At 36.5% G+C, this 25,414-nt stretch overlaps 1 long non-coding RNA gene across 1 annotated transcript in view; it reads left to right on the top strand.

Annotated features, from left to right (window-relative positions):
• LOC145546882 (uncharacterized) overlaps positions 1 to 25,414 on the top strand; it is a 238,241-nt gene that overhangs the window by 183,498 nt on the left and 29,329 nt on the right. Inside the window, exons 5-7 of the long non-coding RNA XR_014083364.1 lie at positions 13,875 to 13,960; positions 17,441 to 17,562; positions 19,704 to 19,812. This is a non-coding gene — a long non-coding RNA (uncharacterized LOC145546882). The remainder of the gene's footprint in view (positions 1 to 13,874; positions 13,961 to 17,440; positions 17,563 to 19,703; positions 19,813 to 25,414) is intronic.

The following is a 25,414-nucleotide window of genomic DNA, read 5'->3' as shown; positions in this document are numbered from 1 at the left end:
CTATGTTTGTTTCTCCGTTGCTGCCCTGTAAATAAATTCAATACCACTTTTTAGATTCCGTAAATAAATGTTAGAATATGATATTTATCTTTCTCTTTCTGACTCACTTCACTCTGTATAATAGGTTCTAGGTTCATCCACTTCATCAGAACTGACTCAAATGTCCTCCTTTTTCTGGTTGAGTAATATTCCATTGTGTATATGAGCCACAGCTTCTTTATCCATTCAACTGTCAATGGACATCTAGGCTGCTTCCATGTTCTAGCTATTGTAAATAGTGCTGCAATGAACAAAGGATACATGTGTCTTTTTCAATTTTGGTTTCCTCAGGGTATATGACTAGTTGTGGGATTGCTGGGTCATATGGTGGTTTTATTGCTAGTTTTTTAAGGAAATTCCATACCGTCTACCACAGTGGCTGTATCAGTTTACATTCCCACCAACAGTGTAAGAGCGTTCCCTTTTCTCCACACTCTCTCCAGCATTTATTATTTGTAGACTTTTTGATGATGGCCATTCTGACCAGTGTGAGGTCAATCTCATTGTAGTTTTGATTTGCATTTCTCCAATAATGAGTGATGTTGAGCATCTTTTCATGTATTTGTTACCCATCTGTATGTCTTCTTTGGAGAAATTTCTGTTTAGGTCTTTCTCCCACTTTTTGATTGGGTTATTTGTTTTTCTGGTATTGAGTTGTATGAGCTGCTTGTATATTTTGGAAATTAATCCTTTGTCAGTTGTTTCATTTGCTATTATATTCTCTCATTCTGAGGGTTGTCTTTTCATCTTGCTTATAGTTTCCTTTGCTGTGCAAAAGCTTTTAAGTTTAATCAGGTCCCACTTGTTTATTTTGTTTTTATTTCCATTACTCTAGGAGGTGAGTCATAGAGGATCTTGCTTTGATTTATATCGAGTGTTCTGCCTATGTTTTCCTCTAAGAGTTTTATAGTTTCTGGTCTTACATTTAGGTCTTTAATCCATTTTGAGTTTATCTTTGTGTTGGTGTTAGGAAGTGTTCTAATTTCATTCTTTTACATGTAGCTGTCCAGTTTTCTCAGCACCATTTATTGAAGAGGCTGTCTTTGCCCCATTGTATATTCTGCCTCTTTTGTCAAAAATAATGTACCCATAGGTGCATGAGTTTATTTCTGGGCTTTCTATCTTGTTCCATTTGTCTATATTTCTGATTTTGTGCCAGTACCGTACTGTCTTGATGCCTGTAGCTTTGTAGTATAATCTGAAGTCAGGAAAGTTGATTCTTCCAGCTGCATTCTTCTTTCTCAAGACTGCTTTGGCTATTTGGGATCTTTTGTGTTTCCATATGAATTGTGAAATTTTTTGTCCTAGTTCTGTGAAAAATGACATTGCTAATTTGATAGGGATTGCATTGAATCTGTAAATTGCATTTGGTAGTATAGTCATTTTCACAATATTGATTCTTCCTACCTGTCTCTCCATCTGTTTATGTCATCTTTGATTTCTTTCATTATTGTCTTATAATTTTCTGTGTACAGTTCTTTTGTCTCCTTAGGTAAGTTTATTCCTAGATATTTAATTCTTTTTGTTGCAATGGTGAATGGGATTGAATCCTTAATTTCTCTTTTGGATTTTTCGTTGTTAGTATATTGAAATGAAAGTTATTTCTGTGTAATGATTTTGAATCCTGCAACTTTGCTAAATTTCCAGATTAGCTCTAGTAATTTTCTGATACTATCTTTAGGGTTTTCTATGTACAGCATCATGTCACCTGCAAACAGGGAGAGAGCATTACTTCTTCTTTTCTGATCTTTATTCCTTTTATTTCTTTTGCTTCTCTGATTGCTGTAGCTAGGACTTCCAAAAGTATGTTGAATAATAGTGTGGAACGTGGACACCCTTGTCTTGCTCCTGATCTTAGGGGGAATGCTTTCAGTTTTTCACCATTGAGAATAATGTTTGCTGTAGGTTTATCATATATGGCCTTTACTATGTTGAGGTAGATTCCTTCTATGCTCATTTTTTGCAGAGTTTTCATCATAAATGGGTGCTGAACTTTGTCAAAGGCTTTTTCTGCATCTATTGAGATGATCGTATGGTTTCTATCTTTCAGTTTGTTAATATGGTATATCACGTTGATTGATTTGTATACATTGAAGAATCCTTGCATTTCTGAAATAAACCCAACTTGATCATGGTGTATGAGCTTTTTAATGTGTTGCTGAATTCTGTTTGCTAAAATTTTGTTGAGGATTTTTGCATCTATGTTCATCAGTGATATTGGCCTGTAGTTTTCTTTTTTTGTGTTGTCTTTGTCTGGTTTTGGTATCAGGGTGATGGTGGCCTCGTAGAATGAGTTTGGAAGTGTTCCTTCCTCTGCAATTTTATGAAAGAGCTTTAGAAGGATAGGCATTAGCTCTTCTCTAAATGCTTGATAGAATTCTTCTGTGAAGCTATCTTGTCCTGGGCTTTTTTTGGGGGGGAGATTTTTGATCACAGCTTCAATTTCAGTGCTTGTAATTGGGTTATTCATAATTTCTATTTCTTCCTGGTTCAGTCTTAGAAGATTGAACTTTTCTAAGAATCTGTCCATTTCTTCCAGGTTATCCATTTTATTGCCATATAGTTGTTCATAATACTCTCTAATAATTCTTTGTATTTCTACATTGTCTGTTGTAATCTCTCCTTTTTCATTTCTAATTTTGTTGATTTGATCCTTCTCTCTTTTTTTCTTGATGAGTCTAGCTAAAGGTTTGTCAATTTTGTTTATCTTCTCAAAGAACCAGGTTTTAGTTTCATTAATCTTTACTATTGTTTCTTTCATTTCTTTTTCATTTATTTCTTCTTGGATCTTTATGATTTCTTTCCTTCTACTAATTTTGGGGGTTTTTTGTTTGTGTTTTTCCAGTTGCTTTAGGTGTAAAGTTAGGTTGTCTGCCCCTGTATGTTTATTCTTTAATTCTTATAGGTCTTCGTTAATTGATTCTTGCATTTTCTCCATTTTGTTTTCAAGGTTTTTGATCATCTTTACTGTCACTATTCTGAATTCTTTTTCAGGTAGTTTGCCTATTTCCTCTTCATTTATTTGGACTTCTGTGTTTCTAACTTGTTCCTTCATTTGTGTAGTTTTTTTCTGCCTTTTCATTATTTTATTAACTTACTGTGTTTGAGGTTGCCTTTTCCCAGGCTTCAAGGCTGAGTTCTTTCTTCCTTTTTGTTTCTGCCCTCCTAAGGTTGGTCCAGTGGTTTGTGTAAGCTTGTATAGAGTGAGATTTGTGCTGAGTTTTTGTTTGTTTATTTGCTTTTCCTCTGATGGGCAAGGCTGAGTGAGGTGGTAATCCTTTCATCAGGCATTTTATCTCCCTTTTTATTTTGTTTCCATCCTCACACTTTATTATCTTAACAAATACAGTGGTTTCTCTTGGATTATTATTATAGGAAATTTGTGTATGGAGAATACAGGGTTGTGTTTACAGAATAGAAGAAATCTTCATTATTAACAAAGTTTGTGAATTTGCATTATGACAGCCATTTCCTTCCTAGCTAGCCTGTAAGAGACAGGGAATGTAAGTTTATGTACACTTCATTCTGTAAAGGTGCCCTATCTAGTTGATCCCTCATTCATTTGTATATCTCTGCTTCTGGGACTCTATCAAGCTCAGGGAGGTTCCTTGTCACCAGCCTATACTTTTTTCCCTACTGTTACTAAAAAGGGATTGATTTTGGATCTTGGAGTAAGCATTCCAGCTTGGAAAATGTTCTTTTGGATTAGCCCTGCTCAGGGCACAGCACAGGCTCCCCTCATCCAATGCTCTTGCCTGCCTTGATTGTCACTGCTTTTGGAAGCCTGTCTATCAGTTTTATGATTTGGAGATTCATATAAGGCTTTCTCTTCCACATCCCCTTTGTTATTTTTAAGCGATATATAGGAAAGAAGAAAGTGACAAAATTATGCTACTCTCTTCAACTAGGAGTGTCTACCAATAGATTTGACGTGAAGTACCATGAGACTGAAGTACCATGAGACTAGGGGCTTCCCTGGTAGCTCAGCTGGTAAAGAATCGCCTGCAATGCATGATACCCCAGTTTGTTTCCTGGGTCGGGAAAATCCCCTGGAGAAGGGATAGGCTACCCACTCCACTATTTTCGGGTTTCCCTGGTGACTCAGATGGTAAAGAATTCGTCTGCAATGTGGGAGACCTGGGTTCAGTCCCTGGGTTAAGAAGATCCCCTGGAGGAGGGCATAGCAACCCACTCCAGTATTCTGGCCTGGAGAATGCCCCTGGACGGAGAAGCCTGGTGGGCTACAGTCCATGGGGTCACAAAGAGTTGGACATAATTGAGCAACTAAGCACAGCAGAGCAGCACCATAATACTAATTTGGCTGTAACTATGTTATAAATTTCATTTTCATTTAATGCATAGATTCAATGGACATGAATTTGAGCAAACTCTGGGAGATAGAGAAGGACAGGGGAGCCTGGTGTGTTGCAGTCCATGGGATCGCAAAGAATTGGACATGACTTAGCGACTGAACAATGAATGAACTTTTAGAATGAGTTTTAAAATTTAAAATGAGTTTTAAAATTTCCAGATATAAACAGTTCTATATTGGCTAGTGGAAGACTGGGGATTATCTTTTGTTTTTATTTCTAATTGTACTGGATTTGGCTTTGCTGAGGCTTCGTCTCTTTCTTTTGACCATGTTTGTTGTTTATTTATAAACTACAGCAATTAGAAATATTTTAATGTCCTCAAAAAGGAATGATTAGTATATGCTACTATGTATACAACTATATAATGGACTATTACACCAACATATTTATTAAAAAAATCACAATTTCAAAGACTATTTAATGATAGGAAACATGTTGTTATTTAAAGAACTGTCAGCTTACACTAGTTTTTTAATTTAGAGAAGTGAATTCATTAATATGGATGTGTACATTTTAGAAAGTTGGAATGATTTGTAATTCATCTCCTTTATATTTTATTTGTATTTTGCAAATTATCAACACTGAGTGTAGTATAATTAATCAAAAGTAAATAAGTATTAAGCTCAATTTTCTAAGAGTAATGAAGCATGATGTTAGTTGGTTTAAATTTTTTAGTCTAGCATATGGGAAATCTTGGCAGATGTTCCATAAAGTGTTTGAAAAAATCCTTTGTGTACGTTAGATTAAGCTTAATAATTATCTTATTAAAATCATCAATTTTTTAAGCTCAGTTGATATCTGAAGGGGAGCCATTTAAATCTCCTACCATAATTGTGGACTCAAAAATTTCTCCTTGAAGTTTTATGCTTTTTTGTTTTATCTACTTTGAAATTATATTATTAAGTAAATAAATCTCAATGATTGACATTTAGATTTGAGTTTACACTGGAAGTTTTCTTCAAAGCGGAAGGGTAGTTGGGTTAACAGGTAGAAATCATAAAGCCTCTGCTCTAGTATGACCAGAAATATTTATATGATGAAGCATAAGTTAGTGACCTTAGATGAAGGTAACTAGTAAAATTCTTCATATTTTTCCAGCTTTTTCACTGTTATAAACAATTCTTAAATATGCTTAATATAAGGATATTTGAGGCCTTCTGTGATTTTTTTCCATTGCTCTAAATTCCTGGAATTAATATTAGTGGTTCAAATGGCATAATTATTTTCAAGGTTTTTGATAAGTATCACCAAGTTGCTTTTCAAAAAGACTATACCAGATAATCTTCCATCATGAACATATGAATGTGCTCATTTCAACTATTTGCTAACACTGCATACTATCATTTTGAGATATTTGTTTATTGGAACCAGGGAAAGTAGTATCTCCTTGTGTCAGAGGCAGCCATTTGCCACCAAAATCCCTTCTTCCATTCTTCTGCAGCATGAAGCCATAGTTTCCCTCTTTTCCTTATGTCTGCTCAGTTACAGGCCTCATTCCCTAGCCCTCTTTGCTGCTAGATTTCACTTTGTGGCCAGATTATGGTAGTATAAGCAGAATGGCATGTACCACTTGTGGAGCTTGGCCTTAAAACACTGAATGCCTATTTACTCATGTTTTGTTTTCCACTGGCTTTCCCCTGAAACATGGGTGAGCCTATGACAATGCATTTGGGAACTGCAGAACTATAAGATGGGAGAAAATGGTATTTCTGAACAATAGTGTGAAACATACCACTAGCTGACTTGGACTTTGTCACCCGTGACTGTTATAAGAGAGAGAAATAAACTTCTATGTTCCTTAAGCTACTTTATTTTGGGCCTGTTTATTACATCAGCCTAGTTTTTACCCTGATTTATGTACTCATTTTTATTTTATTTTGAATTATTTGCTGAATTTATATTATAAATTTCTTTAATGGGTTTGAATTAACTCTTTGTACATTAACATAAATAGTCCTTTGTTGTATATAATTTCATTTGCCTTCAGATTCTTCTTAGGCAGTTAAATTTCTCAATTATATTGGTATCATGACCAACACATTTCTTCATTTTACTTAGTGAAATAGTCTCTGCTAATATACATAATGATATTAATGAAAGTCCTGAAACTAATATTTACTTTCTGCTTCTGCCATTAATTCATCTGTAATATTAATTTCCAAGACCTTTTATATAATTCCATGATTTAAAATAGCTTTCATACTTGGGAACTAATAAGGACACATAAATCTAAGAGCTACAACTTTAAACAACAAGAAGAATAAGATAAGTATTATAGATTTTTGCTGTTTTTGCCATTTCCTTTTTGCTGTATTGCTAAATTATTGAGATGGAACAATAACATAAGCAAGATTTCAATAAATTTTTGGAAGCTGGAAATGAAAGGAATAAAAACTGAATTAGTTGGGTTATCATCTAAGTCAGTGGTCCCCAGCCTTTTTGGCTCCAGGGACCAGTTTTGTGGAAGACAATTTTTCCACAGACCAAAGGGGAGGGGAGAAGGATGATTTCTCGTTGATTCAAGTGTAGTAGGGTTCACACTCCCTTGAGAATCTAATGCCGCTGATCTGAAGTGGAGCTCAGGTGGTAATGCGACCAATGGGGAGTGGCTATAAATATAGATGAAGCTTTGCTTGCTTTCCTCCACTTATGTCCTGCTGTGCAGCTCAGTCCCTAACAGACCATGGGCCAGCACTGGCCTAGCGTTTGGAGTGGTTGTTCAGTTGCCAAGTCGTGTTGGACTTCTTGCAACCCCATGCCAAGGACTGCAGCATGCCAAGCTTCCCTGTCCTTTACTATCTCCTGGAGTTTGCTCAAACTCCTGTCCATTGAGTTGGTGGTGCCATCCAACCATTTCATCCTCTTTCATGCCGCTTCTCCAGGAGACTGGGGACCCATGATCTAAGTGATTATAGTGGGGGCCTACTGATGTAAAGTTAATCACCATGCAGAACATATAAGAGATTCATCAATTGACAGTATCAGGTATTATGAAGGATGAACATAGATCCCTTCTCATGTCTCAGGAGAGGAGAGTTTTAATCAGAACCATGAGGTACTTGGCATTTAAGTGTACAAGGGTGAAATGGGCTGAAAACATGGTATTTAGTGAAAATATGAACTGTGGGATCCTCAGTCACTTCCTTTATTCCTAGCATTTCTGAAGCAATGTGTATAAAAAACTGAATGACCCTAGAGAAAATATCTTAAAATACTGAAATTTGAATTTCTTCCCATGAAAAGTGCCTAGTGTAATGAAAGCCCATATAATGGGATATCATTGTAAACTTTCAGAATAGAAATAAAGAAAAAAAAAATCCTAAAGTCTTCCTGAAGGTAAAACAGGTCACGAATAAAAGATCAGAAATAAGAATGACATTAGTTACCTCAAGAATGAAACTGAAGTGTAAAGAAAATAGAATCATGCCCTTACAATTGAAAGAAAAATTTCTCACTCAGGTATGAGGATAAAGATATATTCAAACTCTTAAGGGTCTCAAAAAGTGACCTCTCATTTGCCCTTTTCCCCTGTAGAAATTGATAGGAGGATATGTTCAGCTAAAATGAAGGAGTAGATCAAGAAAAAGGGAAATGTGGAGTCCTGAAAAGAGGGAACGACATTGTGAAGGGGATTATTAGGGTGATGACTGTGTACCAGATGGAGAGAGCAGACAGTCTGCAATGGAGCAGGAGGAGCTGAACTGACATCTCCGGCATAGATGATCTGAAGTAGTTGAAAATTTGGAAAACGATTTGCTAGGTCTGTTTGAATCTGGGGAAAATTAGAGATAAGCACATTACAGACCAATAAAAAAAAAAGTAATGTATTAATTAGGGAAAATAATCTTATGAAACAAAAATATAATTGTAGTATGCTTGGCAGCATACAATATTTACAGTCACAATGCTATAAACTCTGACCACTGATTTCACCAAACAATTACAAATATATTAGAAAGAAGGGTGGAGGTGAGCTTTGTGTCTTTGAGATTACAAAATCTTCACTGGTCTTCCATGCTAATTTTATTCTTAAACTATGAATGAATTTGTATAATAAAATAAAAATTTATTATGGACATGAATATATCCATATTTTGCATTGTTGTTCAATCAATCAGTCATGTCCGACTCTTTGCAACCCCGTGGACTACAGCACTCCAGGCTTCCCTGCCCTTCACCATTTTCCAGAGATTGCTCAAGCTCATGTCCCTTGAGTTGGTGATGCCATCCAATCATCTCGTCCTCTGTCGTCCCTTCTCCTCCTGCCTTCAATCTTTCCCAGTATCAGATTCTTTACATTGAGTTGGCTCTTTGCATCAGGTGGCCAAAGTGTTGGAGCTTGAGCTTCAGCATCAGTCCTCCTAATGAATATTCAGAGTTGATATCCTTTAGGATTGACTGGTTTGATCACCTGACAGTCCAAGGAACTCTAAAGAGTCTTCTCCATCACCACAGTTCAAAAGCATCAATTCTTTGGAGCTCAACCTTTTTTATTGTCCAGCTCTCACATCCAAACATGACTACTGGAAAATCCATAGCGTTGACTATACAGACCTTTGTAGGCAAAGTAATGTCTCTGCTTTCTAATACTCTGTCTAGGTTTGTCACTGTTTTTCTTCCAAGGAGCAAGCGTCTTTTAATTTCATGGCTGCAGTCACTGTCCACAGTGATTTTGGAGCCCAAGAAAATAGTCTGTCACTGCTTCCATTGTTTCCCCATCTATTTGTCATGAAATGATGGGACTGCATGCCATGCTTTGTTGTCTGAATGTTGAGTTTTAAGCCAGCTTTTTCACTCTCCTCTTTCACTTTCATCAAGACGTCCTTTAATTCCTCTTTACTTTCTGCCATTAGGGTGGTGTCATCTGCATATCAGAGATTATTGATATTTCTCCTAGCCATCTTGATTCCAGTTTGTGCTTCATCCAGCCTAGCATTTCACATGATGTACTCTGCATATAAGTTAAATAAGCATGGTGAATATATACAGCCTTGACATACTTCTTTCCCAATTTTGAAATAGTCCATTGTTCCATGTCCAATTCTAACTGTTGCTTCTTGACCTGCATACAGATTTCTCAGGAGGCAGGTAAGGTGGTCTGGTATTCCCATCTCTTTCAGAATTTTCCATAGTTTGTTATGATCTACACAGTCAAAGGCTTTAGCATAGTCAATGAAACAAAGGTGGATATTTTTCTGGAATTCTCTAACTTTTTCTATGATCCAACAAATGTTGAATATTTGATCTCTGTTTCCTCTGCCTTTTCTAAATCCAGCTTGTCCGTCTGGAAATTCTTGGTTCACATATTGTTGAAGCCTGACTTGAAGGATTTTGAGCATTAATTTGCTAGTATGTGAGATGAGGGCAATTTTGTGTTAGTTTGAACATTCCTTGGCATTGCCCTTCTTTGAGATTGGATTGAAAACTGACCTTTTTCAGTTGTCCTGTGGCCACTGGTGAGTTTTCCAAATTTCCTGGTATATTGAGTGTAGCACTTTAACAGCAAAATCTTTTAGGATTTGAAATAGCTCAGCTGGAATTCCATCACCTCTGCTAGCTGTGTTTGTAGTAAGACTTCCTAAGGCCCACTTGACTTCACAATCCAGGATGTCTGGCTTTAGGTAAGTGATCACACAATCGTGGTTATCTGGGTCATTAAGGTCTTATTTTGTATAGTTCTTCTGTGTATTCTTGCCACCTGTTCTTAACATCTTCTGCTTCTATTAGGTCCATACCATTTCCATCCCTTATTGTGCTCATCTTAGCATGAAATATTCCCTTGGTATCTCTAATTTTCTTGAAGAGATCTCTAGTCTATCCCATTCCATTGTTTTCCTCTATTTCTTTGCATTTTTCACTTAAAAAAGCTTTCTTATCTCTTGTTGCTATTCTTTGGAACTCTGCATTCAGATGAGCATATCTTTTTTTCTCCTTTGCCTTTTGCTTCCCTTCTTTTCTCAGGTATTTGTACAGCCTCCTCAGACAACCATTTTGCCTTTTTTACATTTCTTTTTCGTGGGGGCAGTTTTGATTACCCCCTCCTGGACAATGTTACGAACCTCCATCTATAGTTCTTCAGGCATTGTATCAGTTCTAATCCCTTGAATCTATTTGTCACTTATGATTTGGATAATCATAAGGTATTTGATTTAGGTCATACCTGAATGGCCTAGTGGTTTTCCCTATGTTCTTCAACTTAAGTCTGAATTTGCAATAAGGAGTTCATGGTCTAAGCCACAGTCAACTCCCAGTCTTGTTTTTGTTGACTGTACAGAGCTTTTCCATCTTTGGCTACAAAGAATATAATCAGTCTGATTTCAGTATTGGCCATCTGGTGATGTCCATGTGTAGAGTCGTCTCTTGTGTTGGAAGAGTGTGTTTGCTATGACCAGTGCGTTCTCTTGGCAAAACTCTGTTAGCCTTTGCCCTGCTTCATTTTGTACTCAAGGCCAAACTTGCCTGTTACTCCAGGTATCTCTTGAGTTCCTACTTTTGCATTCCAGTCCCGTATGATGAAAAGGACATCTTTTTTTGGTGTTAGTTCTAGAAGGTCTTGTAGGTCTTCACAGAACTGTTCAACTTCATCTTCTTCAGTATTAGTGGTTGGGGCATAGACTTGGATTACTGTAATGTTGAATAGTTTGCCTTGGAAATTAACTGAGATAATTTTGTCGTTTTTGAGATTGCACCCAACTACTCCATTTTGGACTCTTTTGTTGACTGTGATGGCTACTCCATTTCTTGTAAGTGATTCTTGCCCACAGTAGTAGGTATAATGGTCATGTGAATTAAATTCGCCCATTCCTGTCCATTTTACTTGGAATGTTAGGTCCATGAATCAAGGTAAATTAGAAGTGGTCAACCAGGGGATACTTTGCATTAGATTTCCAGAAATTTTCTTAGAATAATCTTTTAAACTTAAAACTTCTGTCTGTGCTTTTAGAACTGATCATTGCAATGTTGATCCAACTCTAAGACTCTTGCATAAGAGCAGGAGTGGTGCAGTTATATTTTTAAGGTGTAGGTAAACTTAAAAATGTTCATCTTAGGTCAAACCCCATCACTTGTTTTTATAAATAACTTTACCAATATTTCAGTATTCTTTAGCCACTGGTTTTCAGTGATATTGAAACCCTAAAGTTCCACAGAATCCTTAATAATAGGTCTCCCTCTCCCCCATGAAATGGAAAATATGTGATTTTATCAAGAAGGTTTCACTCTAAACAGAATCAAAGGAGAATATTTATATTTGGGTACAAGTTTTTACATCTTTTAGCAACTGTATCTTTCTTCTAACTTTTTCTTCCCCAGAGGTCTTGCCATGCTTTCTGAAAAGAATATCCTTTCCATTATTTGTCTCTTGATCCATATTTGTGCCTCTATCAAATATCCATTTAAAATAACTTTTCTTCATCAAGGCCACTTGAATAGTTCTACTCCACACTGGTCATTTCATTATTCCATTTCTCTTAGCGCTTGTGTTTTGTGTTACATTAATTTGTACCTGTTTTCATGTCATCTTTGCCTGTGTTGTTATATCTTTTCATCTGCATTTTGTTCCCCTATTATATTGTAAATTCTCAGAGAATGAGGACAATGTCTTTAACTTCATTTGCATATCTCCATGACATCCAGTAGAGAATTCCATTTGAAGGCAGCACTCAATTAAATGATATTTTCACTGACAGAATCTTGTCTAGCTTGGGAAAATATGGTTTATGATGCACTCAATATCGTTGTTATGTATATTTTTTTTTTCTTAAAAAGTCTTTAGGAAGCATACATATACAGCATTATGTAGAAGATACATGCTGAGTGGTTTCAAAAAGACTTACCACCCAATGTATTGACATATAATTTAAAAAATTCAGATGGAAGATAACAAAACATCATTGGTACATATATATACATATATATGTCTATATATAATTAATTAATTAATATTATTTGTCCAACCTGCATTTATATATATGTTTGTGAATATATAGAATATATATATATATATATATACACACACGCACTTCATATATGTATATATACATCTATATATATATAAAAATGCAAATTGGACAAATAATATTTATTAATTTCACTAATATCCCAAATAAACATAAACATACCTTTAGAGTACATTTTGCCTCTCCATATCTTAAAAAGTAGTTCACTTGGATTTATATATTTATATTAAAAATGTATGTTAAGAACAATAAAATTTCTAAGAGACTTTGGCTTTCTGTAGTACCCAGAATGTATATAACCTCTTTAGCTTGTTTTTTTATAATCTTGCCTCAAAGTTCTTTTTCAATCTCATCAAAATTATATCAAATGCTCAGTTCCAGAATTCTTCTTTTAGCTCCTATTTTAAGATTTAACACAGAATCTTAAAATATTAAAGCTGGAAGAGTTCATTAAGTTCCAACAGTTTCCAAATACGCTAGAACTACAGAATCAGGAAATTCATAAAACTGAAGATCCCAAGCCCTATTCCCTGCAGTTATCACCTACAAGTTAGGGTCTAGAAATCCATCATTTTAACAGGCACCCTACTTATTCCTAATGTATTGGCAAATCAATAGTTTACTCTGGTTTCTTCATCATAGATATAAATAAGTGAAGAAATTATACACACATAAATATGTGTGTGTGTATGCATGTGTATAGATGTATTATAAGTGACATGCTGCTCCTCAGATGTGAATTCTAATTCTTAATCCTTCCCTGCCCCCATCCTTATCTAGTGGCACACTTCTGCTTATATCCCCTGGGCAGTTCCAACTTCAAGTCTTTGCCCACACTCTTTCCCACCTGCAGTGGCCTCTCTTTCCCTTTGGACCAAATCAAACTATATGGTACATATTTATCACGATGCCTTCCCCATCTCAGAATCATACAGTTATCTTTCTTCACTAAATTCTTGTGGAACCATCTATCTGACACTGAATCAGATACTGCTGGCATGAAGATTATCTATGGATAATACTGAGTTCTACTCTGACCTGTGTTCCCATCAAGCCTGTTAGAAATTCTACCTTGGGAAAAATTTTACCAAGGTAGAGGGGGAGCTTTTTAATGGCAGTAAATCCTTACTCATTTTGAGAAACTGTTTTAACTATCAGCAAACTACATCAATGATCTGCTATAGTCTGAAAGTATCATGCATGAAATCTTGGTTTCTAAGAAAAGAGATTCTCAAACTTTAATACACAGAAGAACCACTTACAGCTGGATCTCTTAGTCTGGTCCAGGGGTATTTTAATCTACACATGCTATACTATTACTTAGCTTTTGATTAGGTTTTATCTCTCATTAAATTTGAAATCTCATAAAGTATTCTATCTTCTCCATATCCCCCACCATAGCACCTGTCCATCGTTAATTATATTATTAGTAAATATTTAATTGAATAATTAAATCTGTCAAGACTGTTACTAAACTTTTTGATTTTTAAAATCTCTTGTTAAGAATGCTTAAAGCAGGAGTCTCATTGGAAGAAGTCTGAAACGCACCATACAAAATCCTTTCTCCTTTATTTAAGCCAAGAATAAAAGGTAAGAAAAAGGTGAAGATGTCATTCTCAAAAAAGAAACCCTAGGGACTTCCCCAGTGGTCCAGTGGTTAAGACTCTGCCTTCTAATGCAGGGGGCATGAGTTCCATCCCTGATTGAGGAATTAAGATTCCATATGCCTTGCAGTGTGGCCAAAGTAAATAAATAAAGAGAACTCTGTAAATTAAAAAAAAAAAGAAAATCAGAATATATAAAGAATGGGTTTTCTTTTGCTACCATCAACTTCAGTTCACACAACTATTTATATGAAACTTGCAAATTAAAAGGCTACTAGAGTTTTGCCAGGAGAACACATTGGTCACAGTAAACACCCTCTTCCAACAACACACAAGAAGACTCTACACATGAACATCACCAGGTGGTCAACACCGAAATCAGATTGATTATATTCTTTGCAGCCAAAGAAGGACAAGCTCTACACAGTCAGCAAAAACAAGACCAGAAGCTGACTGTAGCTCAGATCATGAACTCCTTATTGCCAAATTCAGACTTAAATTGAAGAAAGTGGGGAAAACCACTAGACCTGATTTAAGTATGACCTAAATCAAATTCCTTATGATTATACAGTGGAAGTGACAAATAGATTTAAGGGACTAGATCCGATAGACAGAGTGCCTGATGAACTATGGATGGAGGTTCGTGACATTGTACAGGAGACAGGGATCAAGACCATTCCGAAGAAAAATAAATGCAAAAAGGCAAAATGGCTGTCTGAGGAGGCCTTACAAATAGCTGTGAAAAAAAGAGAAGTGAAAAGCAAAGGAGAAAAGGAAAGATATACCCATTTGAATGCAGAGTTCCAAAGAAGAGCAAGGAGAGATAAAAAAGCCTTCCTCAGTGATCAGTGCAAAGAAATAGAGGAAAACAATAGAATGGGAAAGACTAGAGATCTCTTCAAGAAAATTAGAGATACCAAGGGAACATTTCATGCAAAGATGGGCTCAATAAAGGACAGATATGGTATGGACCTCACAGAAGCAGAAGATATTAAGAAGAGGTGGCAAAAATACACGGAAGAACTGTACAAAAACGATCTTCACGACCCAGATAATCATGATGGTGTGATCACTCATCTAGAGCCAGACATCCTGGAATGTGAAGTCAAGTGGGCCTTAGGAAACATCACTATGAACAAAGCTAGTGGAGGTGATGGAATTCCAGTTGAGCTATTTCAAATCCTAAAAGATGATGCTGTAAAAGTGCTGCACTCAATGTGCAAGCAAATTTGGAAAACTCAGCAGTGGCCACAGGACTGGAAAAGGTCAGTTTTCATTCCAACCCCAAAGAAAGGCAATGCCAAAGAATGCTCAAACTACCACACAATTTCATTCATGTCACATGCTAGTAAAGTAATGCTCAAAATTCTCCAAGCCAGGCTTCAACAATATGTGAACTGTGAATTTCCAGATGTTCACGCTGGTTTTAGAAAAGGCAGAGGAACCAGAGATCAAATGGCCAACATCCGCTGGATCATCGAAAAAGCAAGAGAGTTCCAGAAAATATCTACTTCTGCTTTATTGACTATGCCAAAGCCTTTCATTGTGTGGATCACAATAAATTGTGGAAAATTCTGAAAGAGATGGGCATACCAGACCACCTGACCTGCCTCTTGAGAAATCTGTATGCAAGTCAGGAAGCAACAGTTAGAACTGGACATGGAACAACAGACTGGTTCCAAATCGGAAAAGGAGTATGTCAAGGCCATATATTGTCACCCTGCTTATTTGACTTATATGCAGAGTACATCATGAGAAATGCTTGGATGGATGAAGCACAAGCTGGAATCAAGATTACTGGGCGAAATATCAATAACCTCAGATATGCAGATGACACAACCCTAATTGCAGAAAGCGAAGAAGAACTTAAGAGCCTCTTGATGAAAGTGAAAGAGGAGAATGAAAAAGTTGGCTTAAAGGTCAACATTCAGAAAACGAAGATCATGGCATCCAGTCCCATCACTTCATGGCAAATAGATGGGGAAACAGTGAAACAGTGACAGACTTTATTTTTTGGGGCTCCAAAATCACTGCAGATGGTGACTGCAGCCATGAAATTAACAGACACTTCCTCCTTGGAAAGAAAGTTATGACCAACCTAGACAACATATTAAAGAGCAAAGTCTTTACTTTGCCAACAAAGATCCGTCTAGTCAAGGCTATGGTTTTTCCAGTGGTCACGTATCGATGTGAGAGTTGGACTATAGAGAAAGCTGAGGGCTGAAGAATTGATGCTTTTGAACTGTGGTGTTGGAGAAGACTCTTGAGAGTCCTTTTGACTGCAAGGACCAACCAGTCCATCCTAAAGGAAATGAGTCCTGAATATTCATAGGAAGGACTGATGTCAAAGCTGAAACTCCAATACTTTGGCTACCTGATACAAGGAGGTGACCCATTTGAAAAGACCCTGATGCTGGGAAAGATTGAAGGTGGGAGGAGAAGAGGACAACAGAGGATGAGATAGCTGGATGGCATCACTGACTCAATGGACATGAGTTTTAGTAAACTCCGGGAGTTGGTGACAGACAGGGAGGCCTTGCGTGCTGCATCCACGGGGTCGCAACAAGTTGAACATGACTGAGTGACTGAACTGAACGGCAAATTAGATTATTTATTTACAAAATCAGCTGTACTAGATTTTGGAATTTAGAAATAATTCTGACCCAAGAAGGAGTAATAACTATTAGAATAAATGCTCGTGTCCTAGTTGGCTTTAGAATTTAAGTAAAAATTTAGAGAGGCCTCTCTCTCAAGGAAGAGCTTCCATGGAGTCAGTTGCAAAGGACACTTTCCCTATCGTCTTGTTGCTTATCAACTGGGACGTTTTATACAAGCACCTGAATGCCATGTGTGGCTCTCTAAGGTTTAATGGATCTCCATAGTAGTAAATTGTGGGTTCTCTCTGACAAAGAGGAAGGGTTTTAAATCTATTGTATTAGGTAGAAGACACTCAGTGGACTTCAGACCGTCATTCACACCTCTTTTTGCAGTAAGTATTTCTGGAGATGCACAGACTTTTTCAGGTCTCTAGGACCCACTTAGACCAGTGACTATCATAAGTTTTACCAAGAATTCCTTCTTTTGGATTAAGGCTCAAAGATTAATTTGCTTTAATCACAAACTTTATTCTTCTCAGTTCATGAATAGATGGCTGTGTTAGTGTAACTTTAGTCCATTTATAAATATTCTTCGTATCATTCGAAATGTATATAGAGAAAAAGCCAATAAAGTGACAGCTGTATATAAATTTTTTTTTTTTGGCTCGTCGTTAAATGGGAAGGCATTAATTTTGTTTTTTATTATTATCAAGAGACATCTATTTTTCAATTTAATAGAATGTTTTAACCTTGCTTATAGTCATTTTATTGGTTACTATGGCAATATCTTTCAGATATAGGTTGGTATTGTTATCTTAATTTTATGGTTACTCCATTTAATCTACTTTATGCTTATCTCTGGTCTCCAGTTTATGGCAATGTGTGTCCTGGTAAAAGAGTCTGCAACTTTCTCACATTCCTGTGATATAACCCAAGCACTTTGTCCGATATTTGACAATAGTACCATCCTGTGAACCACACTTATGGTATGGTAGGTATGCTGATTTTCTCACTTCTTCTATGTGTGAAGTTATATCACATATTTATTACCTCCAGTAAACATTAGCATTAGTCTGTGATTGAAAGTGTCCCAAGTGAGAGTTCATTTTTAGCATTCAGTGATAAGGAAAATCCTTGCATGAGTGCCTCATTCTACCAGACTTTCACTCTTGTGCCCTCCTCTTCCCCATTTTCTTTCATTGTCTGTCAAAGAAATTCTCACTTGTTCATAAATGAATTTGGTGTTCTCAAGCACAGGGAGGAGCAGAAGAGGCAAGGAAGAGAACCTGAGCAGTCACCTGGAAGGTTCAGAGCAGGTTCTGAAGCCAGATGCCCTGAGTGGCATCGGGGTCTGCCATTGATATCTAGATACCTTGAGAAAGTTACTTTACCTTGCTGTGCCTCAGTTTCTCCATCTGTAGTATTAGTCGCTCAGTTGTGTCCTACTCTTTGCAACGCGTGGACTGTAGTCTGCCAAGGCTCCCCTGTCCATGGGATTCTCCAGGCAAGAATACTAGAGTGGGTTGCCATGCTCTCTTCCATCTCCATCTGTAAAATGGGGATAAAAGCAGAATTTACCTTAGAGTTTTTCTAAGGATTAATTGGATTAGTATTTGTAAAGCATTTAGAAGGATACCTAGAGTAGAGGGTAATACATAAATAGATAAATAACAGATGTTCTGACCCCAATAAAAGATTTTTTAAAATTAAGAAAGAAATAAAAGCCTTCAGAGTGATGGAAATTGGCAATGGAGAAGTAACTGATTGCAGTTTAGGACTTTGCAATAACATAAGAATATAAATCATTTTAATATAACCTTCTTAAGTGAACAATGCAAAGAAATAGAGGAAAACAATAGAATGGGGAAAAAACTAAAGATCTAGTATGTGAACTGAGAACTTCCAGATACACATGCTGGATTTAGAAAAGGCAGAGGAACAAGTGATCAAATTGCCAACATATATTGGATCATAGAAAAAAAGCAAGGGAATTCCAGAAAAACATCTGCTTCATTGACTATGCTAAAGTCTTTGACTGTGTAGATCACAACAATCTGTGGAAAGTTCTTCAAGAGATGAAAATACCAGGCTACCTTACCTGTCTCCTGATAAACCTGTATGTAGGTCAAGAAGCAACAGTTAGATCTGGACATGGAACAGCAGACTGGTTCAAAATTGGAAAAGGAATATGACAAGGCTGTATATTGTCACCCTACTTATTTAACTTCTATGCATCATGGGAAATGCTGGGCTGAATGAAGCACAATCAGGAGGAGAAATATCAATAACCTCAGATATGCTGATGATACCACCCTAATGGCAGAAAGCAAAGAGAAACTAAAGAGCCTCTTGATGAAGGTGAAAGAGGATAGGGAAAAAGCAGGCTTAAAACTCAATATTCAAAAAACTAAGATCATGGCATCTTGTCCCATCACTTCATGGCAAATAGATGGGGAGAAAAATGAAACAGTGACATATTTTATTTTCTTGGGCTCCAAAATCACTGTGGACAGTAACTGCAGCCGTGAAATTAAAAGACACTTGTTCCTTGGGAGAAAAGCAATGACAAACCTAGACAGCATATTAAAAAACAGAGACATCACTTTGCTGACAAAGCTCCCTTTCGTCTATGGTTTTTCCATTAGTCATGTATGGATGTGAGAGTTGGACCATAAAGAAGGCTGAGTGCCAAAGAATTGATGCTTTCCAACTGTGGTGCTGGAGACGACTCTTGAGAGTTCCTTGGACTGCAAGGAGATCAAACCAGTCACTCTTAAAGCAAATCAACCCTGAATATCCGTTGGAAGGACTGATGCTGAAGCTGAAGCTACAATATTTGGCTACCTGATGTGAAGAGCCAACTCATTGAAAATGACCCTGATGCTGGGGAAGATTGAGGGCAGGAAGAGAAGGGAGCAACAGAGGATGGGATGGTTGGATGGCATCATCGACTCAATGGACATGAGTTTGAGCAAACTCTGGGAGATAGTGAAGGACAGGGAAGCCTGGCATGCTGCAATCCATGGGGTTGCAAAGAGTCAGACATGACTGAGTGACTGAACAACAATATACAAACTTGCATAGAAAAATCAGTCTCTATATGTTATATACGTCTTTTCTTTGTTGCTTTAGGCCATTAATTACGCAGTGGAAAAGAGGTCAGAACAGCAAATTATTATATTGGAATGGTTACTACAAGAGACAAATACTGTTCTTGACTGGAATTCACTAACTCCATCTTGTAAGTAAATATGAAAATAATGCTTATTACTTCCTCTAAGAATCTCCTGGGCAATTCTACATGATTCTTTGCCTGGAAATTCCTGAATAAATTGCTAACAGTTTCCTAATGAATGAGTCATAATGTATATTAGTGGTTTTTACCTACACAAGGTGAACACCCTTTTCCAAAAACTCTCCTTCTTCCTTAAGATGTGACAGGGCCTGAAACATTCACACAAACATTTGTATAGCACTCTTTGTCTTCCAGACATTTTGCAACTATTTGAAATAAGTTTCCAAACCAGTAAATTTCTAGAAATTTATTTTATGAATATAAATACCATGTCCAATATTATACCAGAGAGCAAACACTACTTATTTCATCTTCTGATTATAAATAATCCTGCATATTCTTTGCCCTAAAATGTGTGTTTCTGTGGGAAAAAAAACTATGGTTAAATGTAAACCTCCAATAATAAAAGCAAGTCAGTGAAGCAAAGTTAGGAAAAAAATTTTTTAGTAGTCAAAAACTAAAATATTGTATCCTGATTCATGAAAAAAATGCATTTTGGAAATGAAGATTTCATATCCTCTCTTGGCAAAGTCTATTTTATGGCTACTACTTCATTTTCCATACACATGGTCCTCAAATAACTAGAAATGGTAAGGACATCTGACTAGGTGCTATTTTTACACTTTTAAAACAGGCATTTAAATATTTTTCTTTTTTAAAAAACATTTTTTGATGTGGACCATTTTTACCCTTTATTGAATTTCTTATAATATTGCTTCTGTTTTATGTTTGAATTTTGGGGCCTGATGTATGTGGGATCTTAGCTCCCCTATCAGAGATGGAACCCACACCCATTGCATGGCATTGGATAGCAAAATCTAAACCACGAGATCACCAGGGAAGTCCCTAAATATTTTTCTGTATTGTGAATTTGTGGAGCTGTTGTCATAAAATCCTTTTCAATTGTAGGTTTGCACACATGCTCAATGAAGAGAAAGACAGATGATGGTATCGAATTTATGTTTTAATTTGTTTGTGGTGCTTTGAAAGACAGAATATATGTCTACTATGAATGTATGATATATGAGTATCCTTTCTAATTTAGTACAGATTTTGTGAGCTGTGGCATAGTATCACTCAGCCAGTCCACTAAAGATATCAGTGCACTATAACAGTGAACAGTCTTGAGTCTCTATGCCTCAGTTTAGCCCTCAGAAATCAAAAGCTTAGTGATCCATCTGTTAAAAACGTACACATTGAGGGAAACTACATGAAGGACTGGACTATTGCCATGAAGGAGGTCAGAGAAATTCCATAATGGCAGATTATTACACTGAACTACCAAGGTTATAACCCCCTGTAGGTTTTTGACAGTCATTCATGAGCAGCTAAACCAATATTAGGTATCCCAAGACCATCAGGCAAAGACCTACAAACTTATTGGGAACAAGTCCAATTTTAGATAGCTGGAAAATCAACATACTATCAGAGGAGCCCAGTAAGACCTATTTTTGTGAAAGAATCTAGAGACCTAATTTCCTAGTGACTTTTTAAAAAAATGCCTACATATATCCCAAGTTTGTATTTAAGAGGCTCTAACCTGCGTTCAAGCAGCTTCTGTAGAGAGCCTGCAGTAAAAACTCATAAATTATAAGCAAGTCATATTTTATGAAAACATAACTTTTTATTTGGGTGATAGAAAATATAGGTAATGCAAAATGTAAATAAGGGTCTTCACAAACCTCAGTGATTACTTGCCTGCTGGAATATACTATGGAAAGGTAATTTATACACAACAGTAAGAGTGTTCAGTGTAAATCTTTGTCAAATTTTATGACATATGGGACAATTTTGACAATGTTTCTATGATGACCACAAAATTTACTGGAAAAAAAGATGGTCTACGGAAATCTGAAGTGCTCATTTTTTCATCCAGATAAGCAATTTAAATCCATTATAATGTGAGCTTCTATTTTAAGAAATATTTTGTGAGATATCAGTATATTTATTTAATCAAAATGATATAATCTTACCCAAGTTGAAGATACGTTAATTACAACTGTGAAGTTAACTTGCTGTTCTATTTAACTATCCATGTCACAAAACTAAATGTTATTAGAGTATGGAATTTTTTCAGAAGAAAATTGTTTTTGTTGTGAGATTTGACTGCTGAAATTTAAGGACTCAGATCACTAGGTAATGTCTCATTCCACCAAACTACAGATGCTCTCCGTGTTGTCCCCTGCAGCAACGTTCTAGGCATTCCACATGGCTAATTCCACTACTAACAAGTACATGCAAAAGACTGTGAGATGAAGTAAAACTGAATAATTGGGACAATTGATTTAAGTATGATAACTCACCAAATAATTTTATTATATTATTTCAATTAAATAAATGTATGGTAGATTTTAGTTCCAGCTGTATAAATTATTGAGCAGTTGAAATTAGATCAAGAAACATGAAAATTTACAGTCTTACAGAGTTTTTTTTTTTCTTTTTAGATCTTAGGGTAGTAAATAAGCTCTAATTTTCATAGTTATATAGGTGTGTGGCTACTCATGCATGCTCAGTCAGTTGTGTCCAACCTTTTGTGACCCCATGGACTGTAGCTTGTGAGGCTCCTCTGTCCATTGAATTTTCCAGGCAAGAATACTGGAGTGGGATGCCATTTCCTCTTCCAGGGAATCTTCCCAACTCAGAAATGGAACCTGCATCTCCTGTGTTTCCTGCATTGGCAGGCAGATTCTTTACCACTGAGCCATCTGGGAGGCTCCTAGTTATACAGGTATATATTGGTTAATATAAATAGTAAGTGAGATTAAGCATACAACTCTATATAATGAGGAATTATATATGTTCAAATACTTTGTGCCAGTTTTATTGACTACAACCTTTAAGTAAGAAATCAGAGTAAATTGATATCATCAGAAATCTTTGGAATTTGGAAAAGAGCACAGGACTTAGAGGACTTCCTTAGTGGTTCAGTGGTAAAGAATATGCCTGCCAAGCAGGAGATGTGGGTCTGATCCCTTGGTCAGGAAGATCCCCTGGAGAAGAAAATGGCAACCCACTACAGTATTCTTTCTGGGAAATACCACAGACAGAGGAGCTTGGTGGGCTAGAGTCCATGGGGTCACAAAGAGTTGGACACAACTTAGCAACTGAGCATGCATGCATGTACAGAACTTAGCAGAGGAATTGAGGTCTCAGATGTGCTCATTTACTTGAAATGAAAGCTTGAGTCAGTTATTTGCCCTCTTTAAACCTAACTTTATCATGAAAATATGATCTTTAAATTCCATCCAGCTCTACAATTTTATAATTCCATTTACCTATTCTATATTTGTATCTGCCTATGTGATCTTTAAAACTCCATCCAACTTTTATAATTCTCTTTATTTTCTATTTTGTATTTGTATCTCATTAAGAGAGGGGGTGGGGATAGGAGAAATAAAGCTATGTTAGATGAAGAGTCTACCATAAAGAAACATTATAATCTAAATACACCTAATTATGCTGGCCTCAGCAGGTATCTTCCCAGATTGCAGGACTACTTTTATAATAGTTCACTATTTGATCATCCTTACTCAATGATCTTTGAGTAAGAGAAGAAAATATACATGATACCAGGCAATTAGTATTACTTTTTTTCCCCCAGGGGAAATAAGGTGGGTGTCAAATACAGATTGAGACACTTGTTCAAGATCCAAGAGACCAGAATGCCTTTCCTGCCTTCAGGGCCCATCAGTCCTTTCTATAAACTCTTTCCCATACTTAATCTGGGGCTCAGGAGGATTTTTGTTCCTTGTAGCTAAAAATATTTGGACAAAGAATTCTAATAGAAAAGTGGATGAACAACATGAATAGCTCTTCTACAACTAAGAAAATAGGCACAGGGAAAGATATACTACCTCACGAAAGAGTAAAAACGTGCAGTGGAAACAATGTGAATTCTGTTTCTGTCCTTTGTCCACCAGACTGGCAAAAATTTAAAGATTATATCTAGATTTTGCAAGAGAGAGGGAAATAGGTGGGTGGTTGGATATGTAAATTACCAGGAACAATATGAAGGGAAGTTAGGTAACATTTATCAAAACATAAATTGTTCAGTCATATCTAAGAATTCTTTGCCAAATTCCAGGTCATGAAGTTTTACCCCTGTGTTTTCTTCTAAGAGTTTTAGCTCCTACATTTGGGTCTTTGACTCATTTTAGTTAATTTCTGAATATGAGGTAAAGCTACGATTTTGTTCTTTTGCATGTAGCTACCTAGTTGTTTCAACAACACATGTCAAAATGATCTTGCTGAACTCATCTAATGATTCAAAGAGTTTTGTTGGCTTATTTTTAATGGCCTTTTTAGAATTTTCTATATACAGAATGATGTCATTTGCAAGTAGATATAGTTTTACTTCTTCCTTTTCAATTTTTGTTGTTGTTCAGTCGCTCAGTCAGGTCCAACTCTTTGCAACCGCATAGATTGCAGCACGCCAGACTTCCCTATCCTTTACTACCTCCTAGAGTTTGCTCAAACTCATGTCCTTTGAGTTGATGATGCCATCCAACCATTACATCCTCTGTTGTCCCCTCCTTCTCCTGCCCTCAATCTTTCCCAGCATCAGGGTCTTTTCCAATGAGTTGCCTCTTCACATCAGGTGGCCAAATATTGTAGCTTCAGCTTCAGCATCTGTCCTTCCAATGAATATTCAGGGTTAATTTGCTTTAAGAGTGACTGGTTTGATCTCCTTGCAGTCCAAGGGACTCTCAAAAGTCTTCTGTAGCACCACAATTTGAAAGCATGAATTCTTCAGCACTCAGCGTTCTTTATTGTCCAACTCTCATAATCTATACATGAGTACTTGAAAACTATATCTTTTACTGTATGGAGCTTTGTCAGCAAAGTGATGTCTCTGTTTTTTAATATGCTGTCTAGGTTTGTTATAGATTTTCTTTCAAGGAGCAAATGTCTTTTAATTTCATGACTGCAGTCACCATCTGCAGTGATTTTGCAGCCTAAGAAAATGGTCTGTCACTGTTTCCATTTCCACCCCCTTTCTTTGCCATGAAGTGATGGAACTGGATACCATGATCTTAGTTTTTTGAATGTTGAGTTTTAAGCCAGAATTTCCACTCTCGTTTTCAATCTGGATGACTTGTATTTGTTTTTCTTGCCTAATTGCTTTGTATAGAACCTCCAGTAAAAAGTTGAATAGAAGCGATGAGAGCAAACATCCTTATCTTTTCCTGATCTTAGGGAAAAGTATTCTAGTCTTTCACCAGTAAGTGTTATGTTAGCTCTAGGATTTCCATAGATGCCCTTTATTAGGTTGAGAAGGTTGCTTTCTGTTCTTAGTTTTCTGAGTTTTTATCATGAATGAGCCTTGCATTTTGTCAAGCGTATTGCTCCACCTACGAAGGTGATCATGTGATTATTGTTCTTTATTCTAGTATTGCAGTATACTACCTTGATTGACTTTTGTAAGTTAAGCAAACTGCATTGCTAAGATAATCCACTTGGTCAAGGTGGATATACACTTCTTATATGTTGCTGGATATATACTTCTTATATGTTGCTAGATATATACTTATATGTTGCTGTATTCAGT

This window comes from Giraffa tippelskirchi, chromosome 1 (genome assembly GCF_054371585.1).
Source record: "Giraffa tippelskirchi isolate mGirTip1 chromosome 1, T2T-mGirTip1v1.2.pri, whole genome shotgun sequence".
In the NCBI taxonomy this organism is placed as follows: Eukaryota; Metazoa; Chordata; class Mammalia; order Artiodactyla; family Giraffidae; genus Giraffa; species Giraffa tippelskirchi.
This window is presented reverse-complemented; position numbering and strand designations above follow the sequence as displayed.